Raw genomic sequence first — 13880 nt, forward strand, 5'->3', positions numbered from 1 at the left:
CACTTTATTAAATTAGTTAAAAGGATGAACAGACAGTTTTAGTGTAGTTTTTTATTGCTTTATTTGAAAAGACATCTATAATTTTGAGCAGTAAGTTACTTAAGAGCTGTTTGTACGTTACGTTTTAAACATGTTAATTAGGCTCACCCCCTATTATAAAATATGGGACAGAAACACAGCTGGCAAGGAGTGGGTGTTTATTACTATAAATACACCTCTGCATACCCCTTCTGAGATACAGGCGTGATGCTTGTTATGTTAAATTATGTTATTTCCATATACATTGTCGTATTTAGAAACGTTTACATTCAATATTTTGTAAAAACAAATGAATTCATTTATCCTCATTTTATCCTATGCGAACCAAAGAACTATCGACAAAGCATCCTTAACTATACCTACTACTAACGGCCATACTACTAAGAAGGTCCCGTGTTCGAATCCCGGTGGGGACATTTCACAAAAAATCACTTTGTGATAGTTTGGTTAGGACATTACATGCTGATCACCTGATTGTCCGAAAGTAACACGATGCATGCTTCGGAAGGCACGTTAAGCCGTTGGTCCCGGTTACTACTTACTGATCTACTTACTGATCTACCTACGTATGTAGTCGTTACATGAGTCATGTCAGGGGCCTTTGGCTGCTCAATAGTAACCCTGACACTTAGTTGATGAGGTTAGTAATCCACCTCACAACCCACTCAATAGAAGAAGACCATAATACTGGGCGAAGTAGTTGTTCTTATTGATTAATTGTGACCAGTAGTTTATCTTCGGAGATGCTATCAACCAGCTACGTGTTGGAAGATTCATTTTTCATTAGTTTTATCGACAGGTGTTGATAAGTTGAGGTTAGGCTGCTCTATCAAGATTATCATTCATATTCCGCCATTGTTTTATGAAGGGCTAAGTAAGTATACTGGTTTTGGTGGTTCAAATGGGCTTCTTAGACTTTTGAGACATAAATTACAGATGGTAGTAAACTATTTTCAACGGTGTGTAACGGTAAATAATCTGTGTTACCTTTAAGCAACAGTAGTATCTTGACCAATACGTATATAATCGATTATTGCAATACAATTGATTTCATCTAAAGTATTGCAAAGATTTTACAATAGTTATTTTATCGTCGTTAATAGTTATTTAGTTACAAGATTATATATTATCTAACATAACATAAACAGCTTATATACGTCCCTCTATATTAAATACGGCACAGGCCTCCCCTCAATTGATCACTGATCACTGACCAACCAAATGATCACTTTAAATATGATAAACAAATAAAAAAGTTAAAGCCACGAAAAAAACACGTCTGCCAAATACTGCGTTTCCGCACTTTTTTTTTTGTTTGGAGCGAGATTTATTTACCTCATAAATAGCCTATATACGTCCCACTGCTGGGCACAGGCTCCCCTCAATTGGTTGAGTTGGTGGTGTTTTTATGGGTAACAGCCGGGACCAACGGCTTAACGTGTCCTCCGAACACGAAATTATCTTACTTTTTCGGAAAATCAGGTGATTTAAGACTGCAATGTCTTTACTAAACAAAAGACAGTCTCACAAAGTGATTTTGACAATGTCCCCGTCGGGAATCGAGCCCGGACCTCCATATAAGCCTAATACTCTAACTACTATAGCACGGAATCTGTTAGATTATATCTAACAATTACGAAATTTACCTCTATAATCGATTAATCAATGTATTTGTAGAATTTTCAATATCGATAGTTAGTACATCGGATTAAGTATCGATATTTTAGTGACATAGAAAAATACAGTGTTAGTAAAACATCACGTTAAATGGTTGATCCCGGCCATTTAACGAAATGCCTAGTCGTTACTTACCTACAAAACTTACTTTCGGACAATCAGGTGATTTAGCCTATAATGTCTTAATCAAACAAATGTCCCCATAGGGAATCAAACTCGTTACTTCCAAATCGTGACCCGAACGCTCTAGCCACTAAACCAGGTTGATGGTTAACATCACACAGTATACAACACGTTGTGGGCGGAAGCAGGTCAATGATGATAAAAAAATTGCATTGAATGTGTGATGTAAAATGTTGCCTACATCTTAATGGATGGCAACCTTTTATGTAACTGATAAATAATTATTTTACATTTGTTTTAATTATATCATTTTTCTTTTTGACCTGGTCAGTCCAGCAGTTTCGCAAAACATATTTAGTTACCACGACATACAGGGCAGGGTATTAGTGACAATGTTACGAAAAGTTTGATGGTTGATTCAAGCTATGATTCTGAGTTGATATCAAGCGGAATTTTCCGTCGCAAAATTATAGAACTGAAAATATTAAAAAGAAACACAACAATTTTCTTGTATGTGACAGGAAATTCCATTTAATATCAACTCAGAATTATGGTCTGAACCATCCTCCTCAGTATTCGTTGCGTTGTCACTAACATCCATACCTACTTGTATAGCTAGCTGTATGTACTAGTACGGGGTGTAAATGACGTCGTAACGAATACTGAGAGGGATGACTCAGCTCCTTATTCTGAGTTAATATCAAGCGGAATTTTCCTGTATACTTATGCTTCGGAAGGCTCGTTAACCTATTCGGCACGGGTTACAAGGTTATTCTATTCAAGCGAAATTTGAATATAGGAATCAAGGAACACACTTAGATACTTTTCAATGCGCTACCCCCTTTACGGATCGAGCACTAGGTAAGTGATTATACGCACACAGTCGCGTCAGATCAACTACATAACAATAAACTCATGACTGTATCGCAATTGGGGTAGTCAGAGGTACATCCATCGCAGGATGAACTAAGTACCCACACCTCAACGAGCGCCCAGAGCTCTTAGTTAGACCAACGTGATAGGTGGTAAGCCGTTTCGCCATCTATACCTAATAGTCGAGCCAACCACACCCCGGACACTTCATACATAAATAACCTCGTTTTACACAGACACCACAGATTGACGTTATCGTACACGCGCATCTGAGGTAAAGTTCAGACGCTGGTAGGGAACGGAGAGTTGCCGTTCTGTAGGTACGTAGTATTATTCCTTATTCTATGATCCAACTGTGTTAGTGAAAACTACTCCAAAATTATTTCGTTTCAAAGACAATTCTCTCCTTCTTTACTAACAGTCGTTAAGGGTAAGAGGTAAACATTAACCCCGTTCAACTGACCAATATTGACCTAATGAAGGTAGATAGTTCTTCATTATTTTCCACTAATGGCTATGCGGGTTTGGCCGGCAAGGAAGGAACGTCAATATACAGAGTGTTAGTGACGTAACACAAAGTTTGGAGAATGATTCAGACCATGATTCTGAGTTGATATCAAGTGGAATTTCTTGTCAGAAAATTCATGAAAATTTTAGTGACTTTTTAATTAATTTTCAGTCCCATATTGTGCTTTAAGCTGCGTAGAACGCAAATTTATACTAAATAAATAAATATGACAAATTATTAATGATTGTGTATTTAAATTGAACAACGAGAACAGTCACTAGACAATTTTATTATTTTCAATTCTATATTTTTGCGATGGAAATTTCCACTTGATATCAACTCAGAATCATGGTCTGAATCATCGATCAAAGTTTTCGTTACGATGTCACTAACACCCTGTATAGGTACCTAGTTTGTACATTTCAGCGCAGCAAAAATTCAAAATTTTAATTAAACATTTCTGACAAAAAAAAACACCTCCCTACGCTTGTTTTAGTACAATCAAGTATTAAAACTTTTTTTTTCATTACGCCGTACGAACACCCTGTATACTTACTATCTTCGAAGGGAGCGTTTATCTGGGTGTTTTCCTGGGTGATCCAAAAGTACTTAAATGTTTTTTTCCGTTAAAGTTTTATCTTAATCTAGCTTTTGCCCGCGGCTTCGCTCGCGTTAAATTCGGGGTAACACGGCTCGCCTTTCCTAATGTACCCACCAATTTTTAGCTTCCTACTTTGAAAACTGCGAAACGTCCCATATACATATCCCCACATACGGGTTGGGAGCAGATTTCCAAAGAAAAATGATGCACCATTTTTTTGTTAGTCACTTATAGTCCCAATACCAAATTTTAGCTAGAAGGTAGAAACCTTGAAAATTGCGGAATGCTCCATACAAACTTCAACCCCGCATTTTAGGGAAGTGGGGGATTAGAAAGAGACAACAAATAGCCTATGTCACTCTCTATCCCTTCAACTATTTCCACTTAAAAATCACGTCAATCCGTCGCTCCGTTTTGCCGTGAAAGACGGACAAACAGACACACATACTTTCCCATTTATAATATTAGTATAGATAGCTATATTATTTTGCTATTCTACCTAATAAGAACACGCAACATATCAGCTAATATATATCAGACTTCCTATCGAACTGGTCCCCCAAACAATACGTTGAAATACTCCAAGCATTTTGAATAGAGTAATAATTTTGATCATTACTACCTCCTAGGTATTTATGCCACTAATTATATATTATTGACAGTAACACAGGGTTTAAATAACAATTTGTAATAACAACCATAATTAAAAGTTCAGTGTTTATTATCCTGTGCTTAAGTCATTTAATGTATTAAAACTGCTTAGTCGATAAATTCATAGAATTTGAAATCGTGCACCCATTACAATAGCTTCATTTCAATACCGTCTGTCAGAATAGTTCATTTTCGTGTCCCTTTTACATTAGCCTGTATTGGGAAAAGAGGAGCATTGTCTTCCTTCTGTCATTCTAGGCCATTTTATGTGTTTTAACATTACGATATTTACGACTACCTGTAAGGCCAACAGTCGATTTTCGATAGTCGGCCGATAGCATAGAATAAGGAATAACTACGTATAGAATGGCAACTCTCCGCTCCCTGCGGCTGAGCTGGGTTTACCTCACCCCCTCGGTCTTACTTTAGTCCTCAATCGTATGGGCGTCAGACGACACACACACAAACGCGCGTGTTCGATTACGTCAATGTGTTGTGTTTGTGTAACGAGGTGTTTTGTATGAAGTGTCGGGTTTTTTTTTACTTTTGCAGATATCTAAGTACGATAACTAAGTAGATAATACCTACTGGTATTATAAAAAGTATCATCATCCGATTCGATCTGATTAGCCTATACATACATACATACATAAACTCACGCCCGTAATCCCTAATGGGGTGGGCAGAGCCACAAGTAATCAAAGACAACTTGCAGCCACTGTTGATACGATGTCGTAAGCTGGATATGATGAACCTTATGGTGATAAGGGATCAGCCTATCGCCCATAACATTAGTCCATCATGTTAGAGGACACAATCCATTGATTAGCCTATAGCCATTAATAATGGTCATTATGATGAAGTATATGAAGGTACTTGCCATATTTAATCAGAAAGTAATGTCCACACATGAATTAATATATAATCTTCTTCTTCTATCGTATGGGATGTGAGGTGGAGTACTAGTGTCAGGGTTACTATTGAGCCGCCAATGGCCCCTGACATGGCTCGTGTAACGACTACTTACTTTCATCAGTAAGTAGTAACCGGGACCAACGGCTTAACGTGCCTTCCGAAGCATGGATCATCTTACTTTTGGACAATCAGGTTCTAAGCCTGTAATGTCCTAACCAAACTAGGGCCCACAAAGTAATTTTTGTGATATGTCCCCATCGGGAATCGAACCTAGGACTTCCGGATCGTGAGTCTAACGCTCAACCAATGGACCACGGAGGTCTTTCATATAATAATTAATGGTAAGTACCTAGAGATATTTTTATAATACTCGCTTAGATATCTGCAAAAGTCAGTAAAATAAAAATCTGCGTATCCAGTAAAACCCACGTCAAACCAAACCACAGGCCTCGGGTAGTTATCTATAAGCTAGTCTTGATCCCTGAGTAGGTTGTAGTAAACAAAGTGAACAGTTCTAGTGGTCTTGAACTAAGATCTATAAATTATAAGCCTTGAAGATGTGGCTTTGAAGTTACCAGCTGAATCTTGCTAAGTTTATTTTGTACCTAGATTGTGGTAAACTTAGGTATTCTTGCGTCATGTCCGAATTTATAACTTAGGTCGAACGCTTACGACTTGCTTACGCTTAGTTTAGATTCAAATCGGAGCCATAAATACCAACGTTGGCGAAGGTGGGTCCAAGATGGACGGAATATACACGACAACGCCTAGTTTGACCTCTTGGTAGAAGAAAGCAGCACAGGACCTGCTGACCACATCTGCAGAGCATGCGGTACAAAATGGTCGCGATTTGGGCAACCATCAACTTAATTTTAACTTAATTTGTCATGACTAAAAATCTCACATAGTGAACGAGTGCCCTCTACACCGGTTCCCAGGTGGCATAGCCGAGCAGCATTGTGTGACGGACGCGGCAGACACTTGGTTGGTGGGGAGCCTAAACTGGATATATGATCCGCCATAGAGGCAGCCAATTAGCTCGCGACACCAAACACTTCAGGACCCCGATACCGACCCCGCCGGCGTGGTCGACGACTTCCCTCAATCAGCGCTTATCGCCATCCACCCACTAGGGTCGATTAACTCTTTCAAATATTTTTCCTCTCAGACGACGTCCTGAACCGAGGTTCGCGCCCAACTGGGCACCCTCAGGCCTGTTGTCTTAAACGTTGTACCGGGTGACAGCCTTCAGCGCTCCCCATTTGTCTGGCCAAGTAATTAATGCCACCTGTAGCAAATCTACAACAAGTCACGTCAAAAAAAGGATATATGATCCACGCAGGATATTTTATTATTGTCTGCCATACGCTTTAATAATAATAATAATAACCCTGTCTCTTTCTTACACGTATTGTAAGTGAAGGATGGCACTAGTTTAAGAGCTGTCAAAATAAAATTAGGTTAAGTTTGTGTGCGCACGAATAAGCATCCTTGCCGCTCTCGCATTGGATTATACCTGCAAAAAGTGCCTCCTAAACACTTTATGAACTATCGGATAAAGATGTACAGTCATGAGCAATATAATGTACCTACTTTAGGACTCTGTCGCACTAACATATTTGACATTTAGTGAGACTTACAGTTCAATTTGTCAAAAAAGTTAATGTGACATGGTACCAAAGTGTATACATATTAATGCTCGTGATCGTACCTATGAGACGTATGATGATAACCTAATAAGATCACGCCTATTTCCCATTAAGGTAGACAGCCACGGTACCTATACCACTTACTTCGATCCTATACCACTTTCGCTTCTACCACAGTCATTATAATGCTCATTTATTTATTTATGTCATTGAACCATAGGACTACCAGAGACTATCTATAGATACAAAACAACAAAAAAAAGGACAAATATATATATATTTTTTATCTATACTTATAATAAATCTGTAGAGAGGTCAATTCTGTACATTAAATATTTTTTCAAAATAACTATCAGGGGGTGATAAGTGGTCGATACTGATGCCAAAAATGCAATCAGTAAAATTTTTCTATACTTATAATAAATCTGTAGAGAGGTCAATTCTGTACATTAAATATTTTTTCAAAATAACTATCAGGGGGTGATAAGTGGTCGATACTGATGCCAAAAATGCAATCAGTAAAATTTTTGTCTGTCTGTCTGTCTGTCTGTCTGTCTGTCTGTCTGTCTGTCTGTATGTTCCTTATAGAAACAAAAACTACGGGACGGATTTTAATGAAACTTGGTACAATTATTCTTCACACTCCAGGACAGGTTAAAGTATACTTTTCATCACGCTACAATCAATAGGAGCAGAGTAGTGAAGGGAAATCCTTTTGTATGAAAAATCTAAACCACTCAAGTTAGACGTTTGAAATTTGGCATACAAGTACCTTAGATACCGTAGAGGTGCACTAAGAAAGGAATTCCCGAAATTCTTACGGAAACGGGAATTAGCGGGAAAATCCTTTTGTATGAAAAATCTAAACCACTCAAGTTAGACGTTTGAAATTTGGCATGCAGGTACCTTAGATACCGTAGAGGTGCACTAAGAAAGGAATTCCCGAATTTCCGACAGGAACGGTAATTATCGGGAAAATCCTTTTGTATGAAAAATCTAAACCACTCAAGTTAGACGTTTGAAATTTGGCGTGCAGGTACCTTAGATACAGTAGAGGTACACTAAGAAAGGAATTCCCGAAATTCCCACGGGAACGGAAATTATCGGGAAAATCCTATTGTATGAAAAATCTAAACCACTCAAGTTAGACGTTTGAAATTTGTCATGCAGGTACCTTAGGTACCGTGGAGGTGCACTAAGACAGGAACTCCCGAAATTCCCACGAGAACGGGAATTAGCGGGAAAATCCTTTTGTATGAAAAATCTAAACCACTCAAGTTAGACGTTTGAAATTTGTCATGCAGGTACCTTAGGTACCGAGGAGGTGCATTAAGAAAGGAATTCCCGAAATTCCCACGAGAACGGGAATTAGCGGGAAAATCCTTTTGTATGAAAAATCTAAACCATTCAAGTACCTAAGATGTTTGAAATTTGACATGCAGATACCTTAAGTACCGTAGAGGTGCACTAAGGAAGGAATTCCCGAAATTCCTACGGGAACGGGAATTAGCGGGAAAATCCTATTGTATGAAAAATCTAAACCACTCAAGTTAGACGTTTGAAATTTGGCATGCAGGTACCTTAGATACCGTAGAGGTGCACTAAGAAAGGAATTCCCGAAATTCCCACGGGAACGGAAATTAGCGGGAAAATCTTTTTGTATGAAAAATCTTAACCACTCAAGTTAGACGTTTGAAATTTGGCATGCAGGTACCTTAGGTACAGTAGAGGTGCACTAAGACAGGAACTCCCGAAATTCCCACGAGAACGGGAATTAGCGGGAAAATCCTTTTGTATGAAAAATCTAAACCACTCAAGTTAGACGATTGAAATTTGTCATGCAGGTACCTTAGGTACCGTAGAGGTGCACTAAGACAGGAACTCCCGAAATTCCCACGGGAACGGAATTAACGGGAAAATCCTTTTGTATGAAAAATCTAAACCATTCAAGTTAGATGTTTGAAATTTGGCTCGCAGGTACCTTAGATACCGTAGAGGTGCACTAAGAAAGGAATTCCCGAATTTCCGACAGGAACGGTAATTATCGGGAAAATCCTTTTGTATGAAAAATCTAAACCACTCAAGTTAGACGTTTGAAATTTGGCGTGCAGGTACCTTAGATACCGTAGAGGTACACTAAGAAAGGAATTCCCGAAATTCCCACGGGAACGGGAATTATCGGGAAAATCCTTTTGTATGAAAAATCTAAACCACTCAAGTTAGACGTTTGAAATTTGGCATGCAGGTACTTTAGTAAACTTAAAGCTTAGTTGCAACAGGATATTACAAAATTCCCACGGGAACAGTCATCATCATCAATTTAAGAGCCACGCTCTTGTCGGTGCAGCATTTCTGTAAAATACTCTCCATGCTACTTTGCCACGGGAACAGTAGTTAGCGGGAAAAAACATTTGTATGAAAAAATCAAATCTAAATAAAAGGAGAAACTGACTGACTCAGTGACTGACATATCAACGCATAGCCTGAACGGCTAAACATAGGAATTTGAAATTTGGAAGGGACATAGCTTAGGTACCGTAGAGGTGCACTAAGAAAGGAATTCCCGGAATTCCCACGGGAACGGAAATTAGCGGGAAAATCCTTTTGTATGAAAAATCTAAACCGCTTAAGTTAGACGCTTGAAATTTGGCATGCAGGTACCTTAGTTAACTTAAAGCTTAGTTGCAACAGGATATTGCAAAATTCCCACGGAAACGGGAGTTAGCGGGAAAAAAACATTTGTATGAAAAAATCGAAACCGCGTAAGATAGATGTTTTCAATTCAATTAAATTATTTATTGCATTCCATGTAGTACAATGGGGTGTTACATAGGCATAGGAACTAAAACATGGACCCTGTAGGGCACAGCAACGTTGAAGGGAAGAGAGGAAGTGTGTATTAAAATTAAAACTCAATGAACAATCAATTAAAAAAAAAATCAATTAATTCAATCTAGCATGCATGCATACCTTAGTAAATATAAAGTTTATTTTTGGCTGTATTTTGAAAAATGGGAGTTATTAGGAAAAAAATTGTATGAAAAAATCTAAACTGCATAAGTATGCACTCCCACACACACAAAGATCTCTCTCTTATATAACACGCCACGCGGACGAAGTCGCGGGCAAAAGCTAGTTTTAAATATACGTATATTAAACTTCTATATAAACATCATTGTTCCTAGTCAAAATATATAACATCAAGGGAAACACTGGTCGCCATTAATCACGCTATTAAGTCAAACGGACCGACACATCTACAGCCCATTAATTAAACTTACAAATAAACAGCATAATTTAACCATTTACCATCTCTAGTTACCGTCGACGGAAATAATAAAACTTTTTGATACCATCGAGTACCTTACACGTGGTCGATTGCGAGCGGGGAGCGGGTAAGGGGCGATTAGCGTTTTTTACTTTATATAACTACTTGTACTTGTTGGAGAACCATATTGAAGACTATAGAGAACCGGAGAGGAAATATGATTGGCGAACATTAAAGAAGGAAAAATTGAAGGGAAGAGAGGAAGGGGTAGACCTAGGAGAACATTTATGAAACAAATAAAAGAGAAGGTGCAGGTCGTGTCGTATCGGGAGGTGAAGGTCGTGTCGTATCGGGAGGTGAAGGTTTTGGCGGGAAGAAGAGAGGAATGGCGATTACTCCACCGACAAGAGCGCAGCTCTTCAATAGAGAGAGATAACTAAGTACTTGTACGTAATCTAGCGGCACGCTATAACGGCCGTTTTGACATAATACAGTAATTCGCTCCATCAATATATTTATAAATGAATAGGTACGAACACTACAAAAATTGTTAATTTTATTTATTCCTCCTAATGTTATTTTAAATTATATCTATAATTTTCTGATCCGCCGAAAAGGAAAGGGATGCATGGTCCACAGCTGTTAAGTTTTGAAATGAATAAGCGAATAAATGAATAATTTTGTTTAAATTTCTGCTTAAAATGGTCGCGTGTTCTATTCATTTTATGGCTGTCGATTACCCTTTCCTTTTCGGTGGATAAGAAAATTACAGGTATCTATAATTTAAAATAAAATTTACATGGTGTGTATACTAAAATCATCACCATTGTGCCTTTTATCGCCTTACTGCCGCCGCGCCGCGTTAACTTCATTCTTGTAGCTGTTTGGAATTCCCAGATGCTCGCACCCCGCGCGCGCTGCCGCTGATTCGCCTGCAGTCACACCACGGCCTTTGTCAGAAACGTGGAAACACGTCCAACAACCAATTAGGGCGATTTACTGCTGATAAACAGTAAATAGAACTGGCACAGATTAAATAACGATCTGTACGGGTAATTAAATCTTGGTGTTTAACTGGGTGGGAACATGCCATAGAAGTTATAACTAAGATATACTCACGGGTAAAGTTACAAATTAAATCTCCTGGAGTTGTCCCATAATATTTAATGTGTATTGTCTCCACACACCACAGACGTGAAGTCGCCACAAAATGCTCCGAAAAGCTAGACCAAAGAAAAAAATCAATAATATATTATTATGTTGTTATCGTCATCTTCCAATCCTGTTACTAATACTAGGTTCAGTTTTCTGTTACTAATAGTATGTACTAGTTTCCCAAATAAAATATTTGAATATACATTATGTATACTTTGCCATATAATGGCCTCAAAAAGGCCACATAAAAGCAATTTATCTACATACATAAACATAAACTCACGCCCGTAATCCCTAATGGGTTGGGCAGAGCCACAAGCAAACAAAGACAACTTGCAGCCACTGTTGATACGTTGTCGTAAGCTGGTAGCAATTTATCTAAAACAGCAATATTGCTATTTGACATTTGTTTGCATTGCGCATTTACTATTATATGCGCAAATTAATGTCAAATAGCAATATTACTTTCTTCGATGAATTGCTTCGTTGTGGCCTTTTGAACTCCCCAGGTGTATTATACGTATACCCTATTGCCATTAACGGGTGTATATCCTTGAAACCACGTGATATCAATTGTCTACGATCCAAATATGAATTCGAACTCCTTCTTCTCTTCTTCTTCTTTGCGAGTCGATGGCGATCGATACTAAATTTTTGCTGGCCAATAATTGGCCACGCTTACGGCATTGTCAGTGGCTTCGTAAAGGTCTTTAATAGTGCAGGTGTTAGGGCACTTAGGACAGCACAAAAGGTGAGCCATAGTTTGTGGTGACACTCCACACTCGCAATCATCGCAACCATCAACCAGATATCCCCACCTGCAGAGATTAGAATTCGAACTCATAAAGTCGAATTCAGTTGATTAGAACCCGTGGCACTACGATATAAGTCACTCTTTCTCTAATTCTGTTTTATAGTGACCTATCTAAGTAATTCAACATCATAGAAGGAAAGCTAGAAGGAAAGACAGGTAGGGGAAGACCAAGAAGAGCTTACATGGAACAGATTAAAGAAAAGGTTAACGTCGTGTCTTATAGAGAAGTCAAGGAATTGGCCTTATAGACTGGAATGGAAAATGCTACACCGACAAGAGCGTGGCTCTTAAATTGATGATGATCTAAGTAAGTATGATAACTATTATTTAGCCTGTGGTATGACTTACATGATCCCTAAGGATCATAATGGTTTATGAGGTTTTGTAATATCTTCTTCTAACCCTATTATCCCCTGTTGGGATGTAGGGCTCGAACAGCCGGGTGAGAGCCTTCAGCGCTCCCCATTTGTCCGGCCAAGTAGTTAATGCCATCTGCGGCAAATCTACAATAAGTCACGTCAAAAAGAAGGGTTCGAACAGCAGATTCCCACTCCTAGCGATCTTAATGCTTGTATTTTGATTTATAGCTTGCTCCTATGACATGCCGGAGTTTTGCAATATTTGTCGTCATATCCCTAGTTATTAACCCGTTTTTCACAGGGTCCGCTTACCTAACCTGAAGATTTGATAGGTCCCGTTTTTACCCACCACGGAACGGAACAGGTATATGCGTTTAGGGTGAGAGATGTTTGTGTATGCGTTTGTGCAAAGTAATCTTCTAAACTAATGATCCGATTTTGATGCGGTTTTCATTTACATAAGCGACTGCCTCTCTGACCTTCCAACCCGCGAAGGGAAAACCAGCCCAATACAGGTTCGGTCACACACCTCCGAAAACGCATTTCTCAGGAATGTGGGTTTCCTCACTATGTTTTCTTTCACCGCTGAGCACGTGATAATCATTTGTGATCCAAGCATGAATTCGAAAACAAATTCAACAATCATTGGTATTGTGCTGGATTCGAACCTGCGACCTCAAAGTGATAGGCAAGCGTTCTACCAACTGGGCTACCACGGCTAGTTACGCAATGTTTGTAATATAGAAGGTATATTATTTTTTCACAGGATTAAAATTAAGAATATAAATTACGTAATGCATTTCTTAATGAGGTCTCGACAGGCTTACAGCCCCATGTAATTAGCCAATGCGGACATCAAAACGAACGTCCTCAGCCGGAAACTTCTCTGGTTCCCCCAATTACCTTGTTGAACCTTCAAAGTGGATGATGACAGGGCACGGGTGTAGGCTTCAAAAACAAAATGTTTTAAGTAGGCCTGTTACTGGATGAGATGTATGTATATTTAATTTACATCTATAACATTTCGTCGCCTAAACCTCATATGGCCGAGACGAGATTTACTGACAGCGCTACTCATTTGTCCGGTCAAGTAGTGAATGCCATTGCGGCAATTCTACAGTAAGTCACGTAAAAATAAAGTTCATAAGACTTCATAGTAAACACCACATAAGTGCTTTTTTGAAAAACCACATTCTTATGTGATTTTGACAAACTTTTACGTCACTTACCTACTATAGACCTGCTTCA

This window comes from Pectinophora gossypiella, chromosome 18 (genome assembly GCF_024362695.1).
Source record: "Pectinophora gossypiella chromosome 18, ilPecGoss1.1, whole genome shotgun sequence".
Classification (NCBI taxonomy): Eukaryota; Metazoa; Arthropoda; class Insecta; order Lepidoptera; family Gelechiidae; genus Pectinophora; species Pectinophora gossypiella.